The 8,133-nt window shown below is 34.7% G+C and overlaps 1 pseudogene; it reads right to left on the bottom strand.

The window, feature by feature from the left end:
- Window positions 1-533: 533 nt before the first annotated feature.
- On the bottom strand, window positions 534-7,408 carry LOC133204154 (uncharacterized; annotated as a pseudogene).
- Between the last annotated feature and the right edge of the window lie 725 nt (window positions 7,409-8,133).

Here is an 8,133-nt window from a genome sequence, read left to right as displayed (position 1 = left end):
GTTCTGCCACTAGCTGATAATCATAAAAATAAAAAGCCATAATTATCACCTGAGTCAGTATGGGTCTGCAGTTTTCCCTCCTATATATCCTATGTAAAACTTTGATCTCCTATTGTGACCCCACCGTACCCACAGTTGTCATGATTTGAAATAACATCCTTCACTACACGTTTTATCCTTTCGGGTTCATTGATCACAATTCTTCAGAGGAAGTTGAAGATAATAAACAGCAGACAAATTTCAATCAGAAAAGCTCGTTTGCACCTTTAAGCTTAGGTTACCTAAAATGACCTCTATGAAATTAATTACTAGTATAAATGTAATTTAAACTGACCTACTTACATGTGACTTTAAATATTTTTTTCTGACCTTGACTTAGTGTAATGACACACAAGTTCATAAAGTTCACACAATTAATAATTTAATCTATTCATTTTGGTACAAATGTGAATCTGAAACATAAATTTAATAAAATATGTCAAACAAACATAATGTTCAATGGATCAACAAACATGTACTAATATCATTATTAGAGGGAAACAACTTTGGATAATTTGGGTATTCCTTGTGTTTTCATCAATTTCATATACATGTATAACTTCCTACAATATCTGAAAAATTCACAATCTATCATTTGGAACACCTCATCATTCTTTATACAGAAGAAAGAAGACTTGGTATGCTTAATAATATACTTGTCAAAGCATGACATAATCACTCATGTAACACATATAAAACATGAAGCAATTAAGTTGACAACTTCAAGCACTACACTCATTGTTACTTAAAAGTTCACTTCTCTTTTCTCTCGCAAAAGTACTGAGGGATTGGAATGGAGAAGGGGTCATGACACTAAATTTGTACAACACATTGATTCAAAATTTGGACATATCAAAAGCTGGCAAACCAAATTTCACAGAGGGGTAAACAATTTCTGGCAACATGAAATTATCATAAAACTGAGTAAGTTTAAGTAAAACCCTTTCCCAGAAATGCTTATCAAATGTAACCATCTCTACATGAATGTCATTTTTAGTGCACAAAACAAAGTAACATTTTGAAATATTCAAGATTCCCATTTGTCCATGAATCTGAGTATAATAAGAATGTTTGACATTTAGACAGACCTCATTATTTTCGTTTAATTTTAAGCAGGGCAACTTCTTTGCTGCAGATAAGATGTCCATGTCCGATGTTGAAGCAGGATTTTTGAGTTCTAAAATGAATTGTTCGCCATTTATCAATGCTATACCATCAACAGAAGCCCCTAAAAATGTAGAGTGTGAATCAACAATCAGGCCTTTTTGCTCCACAATAACTTCACGTATACCCTGTTCTACAAACTTTGATGTAAATTTCTCAACTGCGTGTTTTTCTTGCTGTAGTCCAAACAGCATTGCATTTGTTGGTTTCATTTTATTATATAAAAAATATCTTAAAAGTTTTGATGGATCAGTTGTACTTCTGCGTACAAACACTTTTGTGAAAGTCAGAAGCAGTAAGTCTGTATTTTCTAGCGCTGTGCCATTCTTGGGAGCTTGACTGACCCCTTGTTCTTGATTCCAGTTCAGCTATTTCATTACAATCCAAATGTAAAGAGTCTTTAAAATACATCCAAGCATTTTTGATGTCACATATACTTGCAGGCAAATCAAAATCTGTAAAATGTTTAACAGTAGACACAATTTCTTGAGTAGGTAGAGAAGACTCAGTTACACTGGGAATATCAGGAACTGGCTTGTTATACTTCAGGAAACCACACGTTGGATTGGCACCATCTAAAACTTCAATCAAACGACATTTAGATTCCTCATCCTGAACTTGATCTACCGGTGGACGAGGATCAAATTTCAGTGAAGCCAAGGTCTCCCTCCCTTTCACCACTTTCCCTGGCTCCTGTCTACAATAAGAATGCATTATGTAGATAGCTATATACTTATATTGCATTTTTTCCCTCATATATTCCTCTTATATTTGTGCCCACTGAATATTTTCTCCTATATTTTTCATCAACACCACTCCCATTCATCAATCAATCAATGCTGCTAAACTAGAACTTAGAACCACTTTTTTAAGGCCATATGTACGAAAGATTTCTTAGCAGTGTGTGCTTTTCAATCAATATTTTGAATATGACAGAAATCAATAGTACAATATTTTTGGTACTTAAACTTGCTTTAATTTATAAGGCTATTTACATGTTTACACATTGTGTCCCCACCCTACCCCAGGGGTCATGATTTGAACAAACTTGAATCTATACTACCTGTGGATGTTTCCATATAAGTTTCACCTTTCCTGGACCAGTGGTTCTTGAGAAGATTTTTTATTTATTCTATTTACTTTTCATTAATTCGTAATTATCCCCCCCCCCCTTGGAAGAAGACCCTTCATTTGAGCAACTTTGAATCCCCACTACCCAAGGATACTTGGCAAGTTTGGTTGAAATTTGCCCAGTGGTTCTAGAGAAGGCAAAAAAGTGAAAAGTTTACAGGTGGACAGATGAACACACACCAGACATGTGATCAGAAAAGCTCCCTTGAGCAAAAGGCTTTTTTTGCGATTTAAGAAGTGTAAACTGTCCTAATCCAATGTTACACAGTACAGTATATATAGGGTAGCTACTAAATTCATTCCTTAAATATTAGAGCCCTTCATTGTCTTGTGTTCTTTACTCCATAATCATGAAAGTACCTGCTACTCTACATGTAGTAATAAATGTGAATTACACATTAATAATGTCCATACTTGACTATCCTGATATCATGTATAGTTTTAGGCTCCGTCTTTCTCTTTGCTGGTTTGTTCCATTGGCACAATTTTTCTGTAGAAGTCCTGTCCTCTGGTAGATCTTTTAGTCCCTTGGCAACAAAGTCATCTAATGCAAACAACAATGCGGCTATATGGCTGCATGCCTCACCCTTCCTACAATTTATATTTTAAAATAACTTAAATTGTCATATGGAGCCTTCATGAGGCAATTTTTTAAAACCAAATTTTACAAGCCCATAGGCATTAGTGTAGATAGATATATATTTTTTTCCATCTTCAGACTAAACAATCCCTAAGTATTCTTGTTTTAAATTTTTGAAATACTCTTTACACAACCGGGAGCTTTTTTTTCCTCCAGTACTGTGAAATCTTCAATATTCGTGGATTTCATGGGTATCAGACGCTTATCCATGAATTTATATCTCAAAGAATAATTATTTTGTCAACATATCTATTCATTGAATCTTTTGTATATACAAGTTACCCATGAAATAAAGTCCCTATGAACCAATAAAAATTTTCCTTGCCCATAAACATTGACTAGATTGTGTTCTTTTTCAAAATATTGAAAGTATGCTTAACAATATTGCTGAAAAACTTCTGACTCTGGGGCTGACAAATCCCATTGCCTGATGCCCAGGGCTAGTGAATTTTAAGGGTGGGCAAGTGAAATTTTATCAACCACTTGCCATATGCAAGTGACTTTAAAAAAATAAAATCAATATTTAAGTCATAGATTTAAAGCTGGACACAGGGGCTTGCCTGATATACTCAGTATTTGTCTTCCTATTTTTTTAAATTATAGATAAATACAGTATTAGTTTATGATGGGGCAAGCAAAAATTCAGGTGTGGCAAGTGAATTTCGACTATGCACTTGCCCTTGGACAAGTGCCTAAAAAATCTATTTGTCAGCCCCTGCTGACTAATTGTATGTTTCTGTTGACTGGTTAAACTTATACTTTATTAGTCTGACTGGAATGGGTACATAGCCTTGTGTAGTGAATTCATTTATTGATAATTCAAAAGGAAATATTTATGAAGGTCCACTAGAATTTGAGAAAGTCCGCCGATTATTTTTGACAAGTGGACTTGTGGTCCACCAAGGTAAAAAAGTTAGTGTCGAACCCTGCATTGACCACTTTTTTCTGGTATGAAAATGCAATAATCGTGCAAATACATGAACAAGATGTATGTAACGATGATGTATTGTAGAAAAAGTAGTTGGTGCTTTACACACCAAATGTCGTGTTTGATTTTTTCAGTGTAAGCTTTTTGTTTGTTTTGTTCTGTGACATCATTTTCTTTTTAAAAAGGCCAATTTCAAAATAACTTTTGCTTGCCCTCTCCAAACTCAGGATGAAAAAATCGGGTCGGTAGGGAGGGGAGAATTTTTTTTTCCAAGAAAATTTCAAATTTAATGTTGAATTTTCAAAATCTATTTTTGTGAATGCTTTTAAAAAATAATTGCTTTCTGGTGGTTAAAAAAGTTTTTAGTTGGGCAATTTTTAGCCAGTCGGCCAGGAGAGGGCAACCAAACAATTTGTTAAAGATGGCATTTTTATTTATCAAATACAGTGCTCAAGGAGGAATGCCACACCAAAATTTTATTTTATAGATCTTTAAGAAATCCCTTTTAAACTATAAAATAATTATTTTTATATTTGAATCAATCCCCATCAAAATTAATTTCTCTAAAATTTTGCAATTTCATTTCAATTTCTTTTAAAATATGATTGACTGACATATTCTCCTTAGTTGTGAGTAGTTTTATGAAGATTTTTTTTTTCATTTTCTATGAGATATAGGAAAAAATCTTATTAAATAATTAAGAGCTAATATTGGCCTTTAAATGTTGAAACCACTTCTTTAATATCAGGAATGTCTTAAATGTCTATGAAATAAAATTTTGGTGTAGCATTCCTCCTTAAGCACTGTATTTGATAAGCTTAAGGAGTTTATAAAACCACTGCCTTATGAATTGGTGGGTGGTCTTATAGTTATAAGGTGTATGAAATGGGATATACATGTATAAATGTAAAAAATAAGCTTCATGAACAAGCGCGGGGTTGGGGAGTGACATAATTCATCAGGCTTTTCATTACAGAATTTCATGCTCAAATCTCATTATTTATCCAAGAAATTAGTTCTCACCCTGCGACACAATCACAGGATCCACCTTTGACATCCCCTTGAAGACTGAGACAAACGTACGGCTTGTATAGTCTTTGTGCCATCGAAGCCATCACCTCAACTCGTGCAAGGAAAGAGTTGTCAATCTGCAGTGACGAAATCTTCTGCACATACCCCTCCTCAACAAGAGGCCCATGGGCCTTAATGGTCACCTGAGTATGATACAACAATTTCAAGGATGCATAGAGTATAAAATGAACTGAAAGGTGAAGCTTTGTTGCCCAAAAGCAAGAAAAATAGGGTGATCATGATCAACAAAATAATTGGTCTTAATATTCATTAACAGTTCATAAATTAGGTTCTAATCTGTTCCTCATTTATCACTATCACTATACAGTATATTAACAAATTATCAATGCTTCTGTACTATTTTAATCCTTTGTTGAAATCCCTAACATTGGCATCTCTTGGTCTTTGATGAATATTTAATAAGACAAGTTATTTTTGTCTCATTTTTATTTATCTACTACTTACAAGTCTATCTGATCATTAAAACTATGAAAGTACTTTTTGTATTATACGATAAAAATTCTTGCATAATTGTCTTATTCTATTTACCTTTCAAGTACATTATTTACAGTGATAAATTATCAAAAGTAAATGGCAAAGGGGAATAACTCCTCTCAATAGAATACAAACTAATAGAGCCCTGGCCAGGACCACAACACTTGACCAAATGGTCCAGATGTTCAAAAATCTGGTAAAAATTCCCTTCCTTATAAAAACTTTTACTCTGTTTGCCTCAGATATGCCCAGGTGCGGAGAAGATTTTTAAATAAATAATGCATTTTTACTACAGATTCACTATATTATCAATAGAGCCCCCCCCCCCCCCCCAAAAAAAAAAAAAAAAAAAAAAAACACCAGAGCTTCTGACCCTGGGACCATATGTTTGCTCATCATCACTTTGTTTATCTGCTTAACACTAAGGAGCAAACAGGATTATTTAATAGAATTAATGCATTTTCACTAAATTATCAAGAGCCCCACCCTCACACCAGCACATCTGACCCAGGGGTCATGAAATTCACTACTCTGGAAGAAGCACACTTGCTCATCATAACTATACACTTAGCTTCTTTGCTTTTTTAACCAGAAGAAGAAAAGAATATTTTCAAAGAAATTTTGCTTTTTCACTTTATAATCAATAGAAGCCCCCCCCCCCCCTTCACCAGAACCCTTAAACCTGGGGTCATAAAATTCACAATTTTGGAAGAGGCATCCTTGTGTATCATAACAATGTACTTTAGTCTGTTTAAGCAATACCCAGGAGCAGAGAAGAAGATTTTCAAAGAAATAATTCACCTTCACTATAGGATCTATATAGCCCCGCCCTAGCACCAGAACTCCTGTCCCCGGGGCCATGAATTTCACAATTTTGGAAGAGGCATCCTTGCTTATCATAACAATGTACTTAGTTTGTTTAAATAATACCCAGGAGTAGAGAAGAAGATTTTCAAAGAATTAATGCATTTTCACTATATAATCAATAGAGCCCCACCCTAACACCAGAACCCCTGACCCAGGGGCCATGAAATTCACAATTTTGAAAGAGCTACTCTTGCTCATCATAACTATGTACTTAGTTACTGAATTTAATACCCAGGAGTAGAGAAGAAGATTTTCAAAGGATTAATGCATTTTCACTATATAATCAATAGAGTCCCGCCCTAACACCAGAACCCCTGACCCAGGGGCCATGAAATTCACAATTCTGGAAGAGGCACTCTTGCTCATCCTAACTATGTACTTAGTTAGTTTATTTAATACCCAGGAGCAGAGAAGAAGATTTTCAAAGAAATAATGCACTTTCACTATATGATCTATATAGCCCCGCCCTAGCACCAGAACCCCTGACCCTGGGGCCATGAATTTCACAATTTTGGTAGAGGACTCAATGCTTATTACAATGATGCCAACAGTTTGACTGCTTGATGTCCAGGAGTAAAGAAGATTTTTGAAGATTGCATTAATTTTGGTGGTTTTAGCCCCACCCCTCAGGCCCCAGGGGGGCAGGGACCATGAAATTCACAATTTTTGTTCCCCTTCACCCATAGATGCTATATGCCAAATTTAGTTGAAATTGGTTGAGCGGTTTCAGAGAAGAAGCTAAAAATGTTCAAATGTTAACGCACATCGCACGACGCACGTCGCACGACGCACGCCGACGGACAAAAACGGATAGCAATAGGTCACCTGAATGACTCAGGTGACCTAAAAAACTTGTACGCTTTTAACGCTTTATAAGCCCTCATACCTTCTTTGTCAAAAGTCTTATTTCTACTCTCTGTCAAATAATGCTTTAATTTTCCTACATCGAACTCAGGGATCTTTGCTAAAGTACGCACCCAATCACCCTTTTGTTGCAGAAACCACTCTCGCGTAAACCTATCTGTTTTTTCCATCGCCCTGACTGTTTTTATCGTGACAGTCAGACAATTAAAAGCAATGCAAACTGGTTAGATCTATGTTGACGAAGTTCGTTACGCCATCTTTGCATGTTGCACCCAGTCCGTAAAATTCTCGCATCATCACGCGCGACTTTAGGTGAAACGCATCAGTGATGCTGGAATCGCATTCGATCAAATGTTTACCATAAACTAGAGTATTCTATTACAACCGTAAAGTACAGGAAAAAGAAAGTTTAATTTGATTATGACGTCATAATGGATATAGCATCAAAAATGCAGTCTAAAATCATTTACTAGATCTTGACCTTAAGGAAAACATGATATATGTTTATGTATTGTATTGTGTGTGTGTATATATATATATATATATATATATATATATATATATATATATATATATATATATATATATATATATATATATATATATATATATATATATATATATATATATATATATTTGAATGATTTAACTTAGGCTCATTTTTGTCGGAAACTATAGACGCACGCTTCTGTGCTTCATGCAAAACATTGATAAATTACACGTTGTCTAACCGTTGCCTGCTGCATGTTGTACTTAATGCTTAACGAAGATAGTACTTGCAAAAACATGATCTAATAGAAGTTGTACATGTAAAACAAAGAGTTAAAATCTTGATTTACATGTGTTCCTCTTCATCATGTGCATGTGCATGTAGATATAAAAAAAATCCCCACCCTTTCAATCTCAATCCAGTACTTGATTACAATGTAAGTGA

The sequence above is a fragment of the Saccostrea echinata genome, unplaced genomic scaffold (assembly GCF_033153115.1).
Source record: "Saccostrea echinata isolate AGI-Se365-2 ecotype Australia unplaced genomic scaffold, CSIRO_AGI_Sech_v1 ptg000052l, whole genome shotgun sequence".
Lineage (NCBI taxonomy): Eukaryota > Metazoa > Mollusca > Bivalvia > Ostreida > Ostreidae > Saccostrea > Saccostrea echinata.
The sequence above is the reverse complement of the archived record's forward strand: the minus strand, read 5'-3'. Positions and strand labels throughout refer to the sequence as shown.